This window comes from Oncorhynchus tshawytscha, linkage group LG02 (genome assembly GCF_018296145.1).
Source record: "Oncorhynchus tshawytscha isolate Ot180627B linkage group LG02, Otsh_v2.0, whole genome shotgun sequence".
Taxonomy (NCBI): Eukaryota; Metazoa; Chordata; class Actinopteri; order Salmoniformes; family Salmonidae; genus Oncorhynchus; species Oncorhynchus tshawytscha.
In genome coordinates, this window is record NC_056430.1 from 54,876,411 (window position 1) to 54,889,580 (window position 13,170).

The following is a 13,170-nucleotide window of genomic DNA, read 5'->3' on the forward strand; positions in this document are numbered from 1 at the left end:
GTAGTCATTTACAACATTAACAAAGTCTACACTGTATTTCTGATCAATTTGATGTTATTTTAATGGACAAAAAATTTGCTTTTCTTTCAAACTTTTGAACGGTAGTGTACATACAAAGTTTCAAGTCTCTAGGTCAAACGGGGCGACGGATATGAGGGTTTAAGGGAGACTGCTTATAACAGCGGCCCCTATAGGCCAATCAGTGCCATTATTAAGTTACTCGTGGCCTCTAGTTTCTGTGTGTTAAGTAAGAAAAAAAGTTACCAATCTATGCTTGAGTTATTTGACCATGTCAAGGCTGTGAACCCTTAAAAAGGTGATTGCACAGGATCTCCTTTTCAAATCAAACACTCTTCATTCCTTGAACTGCTCTCCGTTTCTTCCCGGTCAACTTCTGTGACAGCACGTGATGAATATGTAAATCTCGGTGAGAACGTCATCTTCCCACTTAATTACCTCGCAAGCAACTCGCTAATTCGCCATAAGAGTCTCACCCTGAAACTATTATTGTTAGCCCCATCTTCGAAATCACTGTTGACTGATGACTAATGTCTAGTGGTGGAGGAAATGAGGCTACGAACCCTCTGATGGACGGGATTATCACACCCTGTCAATCATCACTGCATTTAGTTCAGATGAAGCATCAGAATGTGGAGAAGAGGCATGATCTCCCATGAGTTGCATGAGTCAGTCAATCATACGGGCAGAGGGCATAAGCCTGCTACTCATCGTAGGGCAAAGTCAGGCTTAACTTGATAGGTCACTGTCGAGTGCTGCTGAACGTAATAACCACGCAGTGTCCCAAAACTCTTCAACTGGCATCCTTTCCTCGTCTCCTTTTGAAAAAGATGTTAAATCAAGTCAATTTATTTCAGTATTTATTTAGGGCAGGTTATTACAAAAACCAACCCATAGAGTAGGGATGGGTAACTTCAGTCCTCGGGGACCTTATTACTGTCACACTTTTGCCCCAGCCCCAGCTAACACACCTGACTCCAATCAACTAATCATGATCTTAATTTTAGAATTCAATTAGATGAATCAGCTGTGTTTGCTGGAGTTGCCCATCCCTGCCCTATAGAGTCTACACTAGTGTTTCCCAAACTCCAGGAAACCCTGTGAAGAACTAGTTTTGGTTGCAGTTAAAAACCCTTTTGGGTTCAGGTAGAACCCTTTTCGGTTCCATGCGGAACCCTTTCCACAAAGGGTTGTACATGGAACTCAAAAGGGTTCTACCTGAAACCGAAAAGGGTTATACCTGGAACCAAATGTGGTTCTCAGATGGGGACAACTGAAGAACCCTTTTGGAATCCATTTTTCTAAGAGTGTAGACCAGGGGTACTCAAATCTTATCAAACGAGGTCTGGAGTATTACTGGTTCTCTGTTCTACCTGATAATTAATTGCACCCACCTGGTGTCCCAGCTCTAAGCTTGTCCCTGATTGGGGGGGAACAATGAAAAAAGCAGTGCAACTGGCTTCAAGGTCCAAATTATAATTTGATGGGTCTAGACCCTACTCCCCAGTCACTCTTAGATTTAAGAAATATGGTGATTGCTTTGCCTTGCCTTCTGATAGGCTAGGTGGAACTTATGCCATACTGATAATTGATGTCTACCCAATCTATTCAGGTCTACAAGAGGGTCTAGTGTCTAGGTCAATTTGAGTTTAGTCTCTAGAGAATTTTCCTTCATCCCATCAGTGTGGTGCAGTAGCAGGGTCATACTGTAATAGAAGTGTATAGGATCTATGAAACACATAGGATGCATCCCAGAGCCCTGGTCAAAAACAGTGCACTATATAGGAAATAGGGTGCCATTTGGGACACAACATAGTAGGAGGGTTTTGGTCTTATTCACAGTATAACAGAATGTTCATTTTATTCTGCTGAATGTGCTGTAAGTTCATTATGATTTACCAAGCAAATCTAAATTGCATTTGCCCAAATACACAGGGAAAGATATGTGCAAATATAAATAATTGTTTCATTTGCACCCCAGCATCAAGGTCCATTTTGCCAATTGAGGGACATATATGCTCCAGAAGCCCTGAAAACTAAGTGTTCCAAAATCCATAATTCCAATAGACTGTCTTAGAACCTCAGTTTGATTCAGACCACTTTATAATATACACCATTTAGAAGGGCTTATACAGGGGATAGTTCCTAAGTTCTGAGCTTTGAATAGGCTATGCATCAGCAGAAAAATAAAAGCACGTTAGAGGAGTGAGATATGGAATTATTGGAGACCTGAACAGAAGAAAGATGAATTGGAGGGAAGCGTTGGATACAAACCAAAAGTGTTAAGGAAGAAAGAAAGTGACAAGGACCCCAAATCTAATTTCCACGGCAATATTTTCACCTTTCAACATCCTTTTACTATGCACAGAAAATGTCAAATTTACTGACTTAAGCTGCTTTCTCTTATTATTTTAGTCAGTCTAAGAGGAACAGAAGCTTTGAACTTTGCTTAAGAGATAATTATTTATTCTTACTTAATGCAATGTTGGGTGAGTCATGTTCACCAAAGCCTCCATGACTGATTACAGTGTAGCACAGGGCCCTACTGATACTACTGTATTCCAATGCTGATACCTGTGGATCTCACTCCCTCTCTCTCTAACTTTTTCCTAACGCTCTCTCCTCTGTTTACACATTTTATTTTTCACTCATTCTCTGTCTCACTTGCCCTATTTCTTCTCTTTCTTTCTCCCTCTTTCTTTAATTATTTCAGTCTACCTCTGCCTGTGTTGCTTTCCCTCTATCTCCCTGCTCTCCCTCTCTGCTCCCCTCTCCCTTTTATTTAGCATAATCAGCTGTCTAGACAGTAACCTCTGCAGACAGATCAACAGGAATACCTGAGAGAGCCAGTTATATTGTGTTAACAGACAGATGAGGTCCAGAGACTGTGAATGCATTATTATGAACACTTCATTTTCACAAATGAATCTTCATTTATCCCGCTGACATCTTCATAAGACAATGCAAACTTTGTAATTCATTATTTCCCCTCGACGAAGTTAGATTTTTTTCTGTCAGTGTTTTTACATTGCACTTTGGAAAGTACAATGGGGCAAAAAAGTATTTAGTCAGCCACCAATTGTGCAAATTCTCCCACTTAAAAAGATGAGGGAGGCCTGTCATTTTCATCATAAATACACTTCAACTATGACAGACAAAATGAGAGAAAAAATCCAGAAAATCACATTTTTTATTAATTTATTGGCAAATTATGGTGGAAAATAAGTATTTGGTCAATAACAAAAGTTTATCTCAATACTTTGTTATATACCCTTTGTTGGCAATGACAGAGGCCAAACGTTTTCTGTAAGTCTTCACAAGGTTTTCACACACGGTTGCTGGTATTTTGGCCCATTCCTCCATGCAGATCTCCTCTAAAGCAGTGATGTTTTGGGGCTGTTGCTGGGCAACTCCCTCCAAAGATTTTCTATGGGGTTGAGATCTGGAGACTGGCTAGGCCACTCCAGGACCTTGAAATGCTTCTTACGAAGCCACTCCTTCATTGCCCGGGCGGTGTGTTTGAGATCATTGTCATGCTGAAAAACCCAGCCACGTTTCATCTTCAATGCCCTTACTGATGGAAGGAGGTTTTCACTCAAAATCTCACGATACATGGCCCCATTCATTATTTTCTTTACACGGATCAGTCGTCCTGGTCCCTTTGCTGAAAAACAGCCCCAAAGCATGATGTTTCCACCCCCATGCTTCACAGTAGGTATGGAGTTCTTTGGATGCAACTCAGCATTCTTTGTCCTCCAAACACGACGAGTTGAGTTTTTACCAAAAGTTATATTTTGGTTTCATCTGACCATATGACATTCTCCCAATCTTCTTCTGGATCATCCAAATGCTCTCTAGCAAACTTCAGACGGGCTTGGACATGTACTGGCTTAAGCAGGGGGACACGTCTGGCACTGCAGGATTTCAGTCCCTGGCGGCGTAGTGTGTTACTGATAGTAGGCTTTGTTACTTTGGTCCCAGCTCTCTGCAGGTCATTCACTAGGTCCCCTCGTGTGGTTCTGGGATTTTTGCTCACCGTTCTTGTGATCATTTTGACCCCACGGGGTTAGATCTTGCGTGGAGCCCCAGATCGAGGGAGATTATCAGTGGTCTTGTATGTCTTCCATTTCCTAATAATTGCTCCCACAGTTGATTTCTTCAAACCAAGCTGCTTACCTATTGCAGATTCAGTCTTCCCAGCCTGGTGCAGGTCTACAATTTTGTTTCTGGTGTCCTTTGACAGCTCTTTGGTCTTGGCCATAGTGGAGTTTGGAGTGTGACTGTTTGAGGTTGTGGACAGGTGTCTTTTATACTGATAACAAGTTCAAACAGGTGCCATTAATACAGGTTAATGGAGGACAGAGGAGCCTCTTAAAGAAGTTACAGGTCTGTGAGAGCCAGAAATCTTGCTTGTTTGTAGGTGACCAAATACTTATTTTCCACCATAATTTGCAAATAAATTCATTAGAAATCCTACAATGTGATTTTCTGGATTTTTTTCATCTCATTTTGTCTGTCATAGTTGAAGTGTACCTATGATGAAAATGACAGGCCTCTCTCATCTTTTTAAGTGGGAGAACTTGCACAATTGTTGGCTGACTAAATACTTTTTTGCCCCACTGTATGTCTGGACATGTTTGAGCTAAAACTGAAGAAAGTGTTAGAGATGGCATCTCTAACATAGAAGAGGCTCATACCATGTAACTTATATGCTGTCGTGGACATATGTAACACAGTTGTAACTTCTGTCCCAGGACTGTGAGATTTGATGAGTAACAAGGAACAATTGTTCCGGGGTGTGCTGGTTTTATGTCACTGTATAACGGTTTTCCTGCACTTCTGAAGAGGAGTAAGAAGGATCGGACCAATATGCAGCGTGGTAAGTGTTCGTCATTTTATTAAACTGAACTGAACACTACAATACAAAGTAAACAAAAAGAACAACCGAAACAGTTCCGTCTGGTAACTAAAACAAAGACAGAAAACAACTACCCACAACCCATAGTGGGAAAACAGGATGCCTAAGTATGGTTCTCAATCAGCGACAACGATAAACAGCTGCCTCTGATTGGAAACCATACCAGGCCAAACACAGAAATACATAGAACAACACATAGAATGCCCACGCCTACTCACGCCCTGACCAAACTAAAATAGAGAAATAAAAAAGGAACTAAGGTCAGGACGTGACACACTGGTTAATTTCGTGGGAGTGCGCCTACACCCGGCATCTTTGAATTTGGACCTGGTTCCCGCCACTCACACTTGTTTCATATCTCATACCTTTCCCCGAGAACCTAATCGAGTAAGTGTTTGTCAGTGTTTGTGAGATTTTGATTCCGCCAGTATTGCTTAGATGCTATAGTGATGCTGAGGATGTGTGATCCAAGGTGTGAAGTTTGCCATAGATGGTGTTGGAGCAAGTTTTATGGATGAAGACAAAACAGTAAAAAAGTGGATTGGTCCTTCGAGCCGAATGTACTAACTTTGTATTTCATATTTTAGCAGAGGAACAAAAGTAAAGATGTAGAAGCACTGACTTACAATAATCACTGTTCCAATTAATCTAAACTCTATTACATTCTGACACAACTTTTTGAGTGCACTTAAATAATGTAATGATTGTAGCAGTCTTTGAGTTGCTTGCTTACAGCTGAGGGCAATAAGATCTCATCAACTCACTGCATTATTAGACGTTTGTCCAACATGCCTATAACGTCAGATTTGGACTTTGACAGAGATATGGAATTATAACTTGAGTGATTTATCTTGTCAAAATCCTGACTTTAGCCGTCATATAACCAAACCAACCAAAAACAAAAATAGCCGCTTTTCACATGGGGCTTGAACTAGCGATGTTCAGGTTACACCACCTTCCAAAACAAATCTAGCCAAAAACAATGAATATAGGGACAAAATAACACCAAATTCCTGTACATGCAAATGTGTTTGGTAAATACAAAACAAAAAAAATCTATTACCAGCCCAGGCGTTTATTTGCTTAAATCACTGAACACAACAGGCGTAGAGACAGCCTTCCATTTGAGCCAGGTGTCTACTTCCTTAATGCACAAAGCTTTTTGGTCACGTATACTCCCTCTCCGGCCTCTAGGTCATCAGGCTGCTGATTATCCCGCACACCTGTCACCATCGTCAAGCGCACCAGCGCCTCATGACACTCACCTGGACTCCATCACCTCCTTGATTATCTTCCCTATATCTGTCACTCCCCTTGGTTCTTTCCTCAGGTGTAATTGCGTTGTTTGTGTTTCATGTTTATTGGTTTGTTTATTTATTAAAACACTCACTCCCTGTACTTGCTTCCTGACTCTCAGCGCACTCGTTACACAATTGTTAATTGTTTAATTCCAACATCCACTTCCAGCATTTTAGTCAATTTATTAATTTCCTGCACCATGTGTAATAATTTTCACACTGTCACTTTATAAAAACATTTAAAAACTTTTCCTTGACAGAATAATTATTATCCTCTTTTGACTGTGCCCTTTTAACCCGTTCTTACTATAGGACGATATTACAGTTTTTAGGGGTCGGTACTCCTGAACTTGTTGACTGTTTTTGTACTTGCCGGTTAGCTAGCAGTTGTTAGCTGCTAATGGCTAGCAGTTTCTTACTGGCGATACAAACGCATGATTGACATAATTTATTGAGTCATTACTGAATTATTTAATGTAACAAATCAAACATTAAACCTCAAACAATTCATGGTACCCTTGTAAACAATTCATTTAGACCAGGCGTTTATTTTTACCTGAAATGTGTGACATTGTCCGGCTATTAAAAGGGACAGGCGGCTATTTGAGACTACGCGTTTTTGAAGTTTTAAGGTAAAGCTGATTCTGAGATTACTAAACACTTGTGATGTTCTGTCTTATTAGTAATCACTTTTTGTCCCTTCTGAGGTGTTTGCTAGCGGCAGTACATCCAGGCCCCTCTCATCACAGATACTAGTCATGAAGGAGTCTGACTTAAAGATCCAACCCAGCTCCTATCACAGAGAAAGAGAGGGAGAGAGAGAGAAAGACTGTCACCATACAGTCTTGGAAGCCAACAGTAAATACACGGTTGAGATTATGATTCACAGCTATTTCACAATGGACCAGTGCCAGCATGGTACTGACTGGTTGACATTACTCACCCTGGTCCAGGAGTAGTCCATTGCGGCACCATGGATGGGGGGGGTGGGGCACCTCCTTACAACATACAAGACAAACACACACAGTACTGATTACATTATCAATGGTGGTTGTGTCCTCCATTACTCTGAAAAGAGACTTGTGTTTTGCCCCAGCCTCCTTCTTTGGTGATTTGTTGTCGTTTTTTTTACATAGAAAATACACAATAATGTTGTTGTTTGTTGGCATATTTTTGGGGGTCAGCTGAAGTCCTCAAATGCTAGCTACCCACTGGGCACAGACACCAACGTCTATTTCACGTTGGTTCAACATAATTTAAAGGACATGGAAACAACATTGATTCAACCAGTGTGCCCAGTGGGTAGCTAGTTTGCTTGATTATTTAGCAGGGATCTTACAGTTGCTAGCCTGTTCGAGTTGAAACATTACTGAAAGCAAGCTGGCGACATGCATCAAACATGTTGTCAGGTTTGCTTGATTATGAGCTATCTAGCTACCTCTAGTTGGCAGGGATCAAACCTGTCTTCAGGTACAATGTTAGCTATGCAAATCTTCCTCTCACATTACATGTTAGGTATAGGCTATGTATTTAGCTAGTTAGGTACATCACAGTATCATAGGCTATGCCGCTATGATACTAGGCTATCAAATAATGACATGTAGCTAGCTAACAAAACATAGCAACACACCAGTTTCAGGTTTGACAGTTGACAGTCCATGTAGAAGTTAGTCAGATGTAACGCTAATCCATATCCTGGCCATCTGCCCTAAATCGCCAGTAAACCGTGACGAACTCACGTACAAAACTCAGGTTTGGACCAGACTGACTTTATGACCAAAGTTATCCTATATACACTTTGTAGTCCATTTTGACACTACAATTAATGTTTCTGACTCATATCGATGTGACATAGGCTGTTTAAAACCACAGAAGTTGGTTCTAAGGAGCAGTTAACCTTAAATGTACAAATTTACAACCAATAGAGTCTGGCTCTTAACTTTGCCTAGTCATGTCCTGAACAAACCCACTGCACTGCAGTCTGTCTCCTTAACACCCAGATCCTGTGGTGACCTTCACAACACCCAGGGGTAATTGAGTTGGAGGGTGGGGGCTCTAAGTCTGTCTGTGTCCCAAATGGCACCCTATTCCCTACATAGTTCACTACATTTGACCAGGGCCCATAGGGCTCTGTAATGCACTATATAGGGAATAGGGTCCCATTTGGGACACCACTTCTTGAGTTTCCTCGTGACGAGCCAGGCCCAGGCAGCTGATGGGATTAATGTGATTTTGGTGTTTTTTACTCCCTGTGCAGACAGACAGACAGACCTGCCTCTGTTTGGTGGATGTTTTGGGTGAGCGTCGCTCCCTTGTTTGTCGCAGACAGAGACCCCAAGCAACCCTGTGTTTCAGAGTAGAGGGAGCCGCAGGACGCATGATGCATCGGTGGTGGACGGATAGAGAGAGATAGAGGGAGGGATGGAGAGAAAGGGAGGCAGAGGGAAATGAAGGGGGGAAGGGGAGGGGGTGGAAATAACAGTGGGAAAGCAGAAGGAGAGGGAGATAAATTGTGGTGTTGGTGTTGAGTAAAAACAGCATTTTCGTCTCTCCCCTTGAAGCCAAGGGATAAAGGGAGGGTATTATCAGGTGAAAGCTGAGACTGGAAAATTTAATTGGAGTGAACAGCTGATAGATACATAAAGTATGGAGGCTTTTTAAGGAGAAATAAAGACTCTCTGTTTGTCTTTCTTCATGTGGTCAGAATCAGTTGACCCACATGAGACTGTCGGTGGTCCGGAGCATCAGACAAGAGCGTGTGATGTGGCAGTGTGTGTGACTGAGTGAGCTAATGCATTTATGCAGACAGAGACATTGTCTAGACAGTAGGGCCCCCAAAAAAGGAAAGTACAAATTTAATGAATGTTTGTCAGATTGCCTGACTCTGCGTGGATTATAAAAGGTGCCTTGTGTCTCGGTGCGTGGGTAGATGCTTGAAAAGGTTTTCTGAAGACTTTTGTCTGTCTGCCGCTTTCAGGTGGTTAAATTAACTTTTATTTAACTAGGCAAGTCAGTTAAGAACAAATTCTTATTTATAATGATGGCCTACCAGGGAACAGTAGGTTAACTGCCTTGTTCAGGGACAGATTTTTACCTTGTCAGCTCGGGGATTCAATCTAGGAACCTTTCGGTTACTGGCCCAATGCTCTAACCACTAGACTACCTGCCACCCCAAACATTGTGCGCTGTCCGGGAATCAAACTCGGGTTGAAAGAATGGGAATCTTCCATGATACCATTACACCAGCGGCACAAATCAGGAGACTTTCAATGTCAAAGTAACTTTCTCTCCCTCAAACATTTGTTGAAGGTGAAGATAAGGAATGTGTCCCAGATGGCACCCTATTCCCTTTATAGTGCACTACTTTGACCAGGGCCCATAGGGTTCTGGTCAAAAGTAGTGCACAATGCAGGGGATAGGGTGTCATTTGGGATGGACATGGTGGTTTGCTGTTGCAGGGGGTATTTGTGTATCAGCAAAGTGAATGCTAGATATTGACAGACGGTATAGCCGAGGTTATTATAAACCCTTTGCAAACATGTTATTACAAAGCATTACCCTGAAATTACGCATAGTAGACTCAGTTCCAATATCCACATAAGTATACTACTTAGAATTAAGCAATGTGTGCAAGTGACAGTATGACCATTGGAACATAGCCTGTAGTCAGACGTTTTTTAAACATATATTTCTAGTAATTATCCACTTTCTGTGATGACATACCTGAGGTCACAGTGAACATGTACAATTATAGACAGAACATATATAAATTGGGATCATAATTCGAAGATGTCACAAAATGTTCAAATCAAAATACAATTAAACTATTCCTTTAGCTCCCCTAACAAACCTACTTTCACATGCACGCATGCACACCCACACACCACTCGCACGCACACACGCATGCATGCATGCACGCACGCACACGTACAGAAACACGAACACACTCCCACGTACCAATTAACAGGCAAAAGGCAGAGGGAAAGATTACTGCTTCACCATGGCGACACAATTCCACGTGTTTTGCCATTTGTGCTCTGTTGATTGGGGAGGTTTTTACAGTATCCCCTTCTGGCTGGCATTTGGATTAAGCTAAATTGAAAGGACATTTTGCAGCCTTTTATTACAGAAATTAGATATTTAAAAATTGAAAGAGGACTGGTCCACTGATCTAGGATCCAGATACTCCTAATTTGGTGATACAGTGCCATGCAAAAGTATTCATCCCCCTTGGCTTTTTTCCTATTTTGTTGCATTACAACCTGTAATTTAAATGGGTTTGTATTTTGATTTCATGTAATGGACATACACAAAATAGTCCAAATTGGTGAAGTGAAAAAATTAACTTGTTTCCAAAAATTAAAAAAATTAAATAAACTGAAAAGTTATGCGTGCATATGTATTTACCCCCTTTGCTATGAAGCCCCTAAATAAGATCTGGTGCAACCAATTACCTTCAGAAGTCACATTATTAGTTAAATAAAGTCCACCTGTGTGCAATATAAGTGTCACATGATCTGTCACATGATCTCAGTATGTCATCACAGAAAGTACACCTGTTCTGAAAGGTCCCAGAGTCTGCAACACCACTAAGCAAGGGGCAACCACCAAGCAAGACCAAGGAGCTCTCCAAATAGGCCAGGGACAAAGTTGTGGAGAAGTACAGATCAGGGTTGGGTTATAAACTTTGAACATCCCACGGAGCACCATTAAATCCATTATTAAAAAATGGAAAGAATATGGCACCACAACAAACATGCCAAGAGAAGGTCGCCCACCAAAACTCATGTACCAGGCAAGGACGGCATTAATCAGAGAGGCAACAAAGAGACCAAAGACCACCCTGAAGGAGCTGCAAAGCTCCACAGAGGAGAGTGGAGTATCTGTCCATAGGACCATTTTAAGCCATACACTCTACAGAGCTGGGCTTCACGGAAGAGTGGCCAGAAAAAGCCATTGCTTAAAGAAAAAAATAGCAAACACGTTTGGTGTTCGCCAAAAGGCATGTGAGAGACTCCCCAAACATATGAAAGATGATACTCTGGTCAGATGAGACTAAAATTGAGCTTTTTGGCCATCAAGGAAAATGCTATGTCTGGCACAAATCCAACACCTCATCACCCCAAGAACAACATCCCCACAGTGAAGCATGGTGGTGGCAGCATCATGCTGTGGGGATGTTTTTCATTGGCAGGGACTGGGAAACTGGTCAGAATTGAAGGATGGCGCTAAATACAGGGAAATTCTTGAGGGAAACCTGTTTGTCTTCCAGAGATTTAAGCTGGGACGGAGGTTCACCTTCCAGCAGGACAATGACCCTAAGTATACTGCTAAAGCAACACTCAATTGGTTTAAGGGGAAACATTTAAATGTCTTAGAATGGCCTAGTCAAAGCAGACCTCAATCCAATTGAGAATATGTGGTATGACTTAAAGATTGCTGTATACCAGCGGAACGCATCCAACTTGAAGGAGCTGGAGCAGTTTTACCTTGAAGAATGGGCAAAAATCCTAGTGGCTAGATGTGCCAAGCTTATAGAGACATACCCCAAGAGACTTGCAGCTGTAATTGCTGCATAAGGTGGCTCTACAAAGTATTGAATTTGGGGGCGTGAATAGTTGTCCACGCTCTATTTTTATTTTTTCTTGTTTGTTTCACAATAAATATTTTGCATTTTCAAAGTGGTAGGCATGTTGTGTAAATCAAATGATACATTTCCCCCCCCAAAAAATCTATTTTAATTCCAGGTTGTAAGGCAACAAAATAGGGAAAATGCCAAGGGGGTGAATACTTTCGCAAGCCACTGTAGATGTAATATGTTTAAATTATAGATAATCAGTGGGTTCACATTAGTGTAAATGGGGAATGACTTGACACTCTTGTCTTATTCCATATCCTTTTGACTTACGCATTTGCTGGTCTTTAAAGGCAAGGGACTCCATTTCATGTGGAATTGCAGTGGAACATAGAAGTTGTGCTGTGTTCGGGTACACTCAGGGCCACACAGCCAACAAGCAGCCAGGACTCTCAGTAAATGACATAGCAGTCACCCTCTGTGTCCCAAATGGGACCCTATTACCAAGTGCACTACTTTTAGCCAGGGACAAAAAGTATCTGGTAAAAAGTAGTGCACTATGTAGGGAGTAGGGTACCACATGGGACGCACCCACCCTGCTTCTCAAGTGCTGTCATTATGTCCCAGGGAGAGAGAGAAGCCAATCCAGTACTGACAGAAGCCATTAAAGAACTTGACCTCTATATATAGAGGCACATACACCTCGGTTCAGCAAAATCACATCTGACTGTTCACAACTCAGTCTGAATGTTGATGTGTATTTTTTTCTTTTTTTTTCCATTCCGCTATTGTCTGCTTATGCAAATCCTATGAGATTGTTGTTTTCTAAGAGCTAGAAACAGACAAGTTTCAAGACATTTGTCTGAAGGGGCATGGTGTATTATGTAATATCTAGAGTGGTGACTTTGATTATATGTGTCTAGGGGAAATGGGAGTTGTTAACCAAGCCGATACTTTACATCAATCTTACGTAACCAAAGACGACCACAGAATTTTAAAACACTTTACGAGTCTAGGAGAGTCGGAGACAATCAGTGCATTACTTTTTTTGCTTTTGATTTAATTTGGCCAAGACAGACGGCTTTTCCACAGATAGATATTCCGCTATCCCACACGTCTAGCCACAGTAAGTAGGATTTTACAATAATGAAGAACAGAAGGTGTCTGGCCACTTTCCGTCAGCAGTTACAGGAAATTGGCAGCATTGACTCAAGATAGGGTCGTTTCAGCTGTCATGTTAGCAGCCACACCTGGGAGGCTGTATTAAGCCTGTGTCCCAAATAGCACCCTATTCCCTATGTACATTCTCAAGGGTTCTACTTGCAACCAAAAAGGGTTCTTCTATTGGGACAGCCGTAGAA

At 41.6% G+C, this 13,170-nt stretch overlaps 1 long non-coding RNA gene across 2 annotated transcripts in view; it reads right to left on the bottom strand.

Moving 5' to 3' along the window:
• Window positions 1-6,246: 6,246 nt before the first annotated feature.
• LOC112266957 overlaps window positions 6,247-13,170 on the bottom strand; it is a 32,925-nt gene continuing 26,001 nt past the window's right edge. Inside the window, exons 3-5 of one of the 2 annotated variants that reach the window (XR_002956025.2) lie at window positions 8,506-8,578; window positions 7,178-7,232; window positions 6,247-7,027 (exon numbers count right to left, since the gene is read on the bottom strand). This is a non-coding gene — a long non-coding RNA (uncharacterized LOC112266957). Of the gene's footprint in view, window positions 7,028-7,177; window positions 8,579-13,170 lie in introns of both variants that reach the window. The other variant, XR_006079286.1, reaches the window with a different exon arrangement.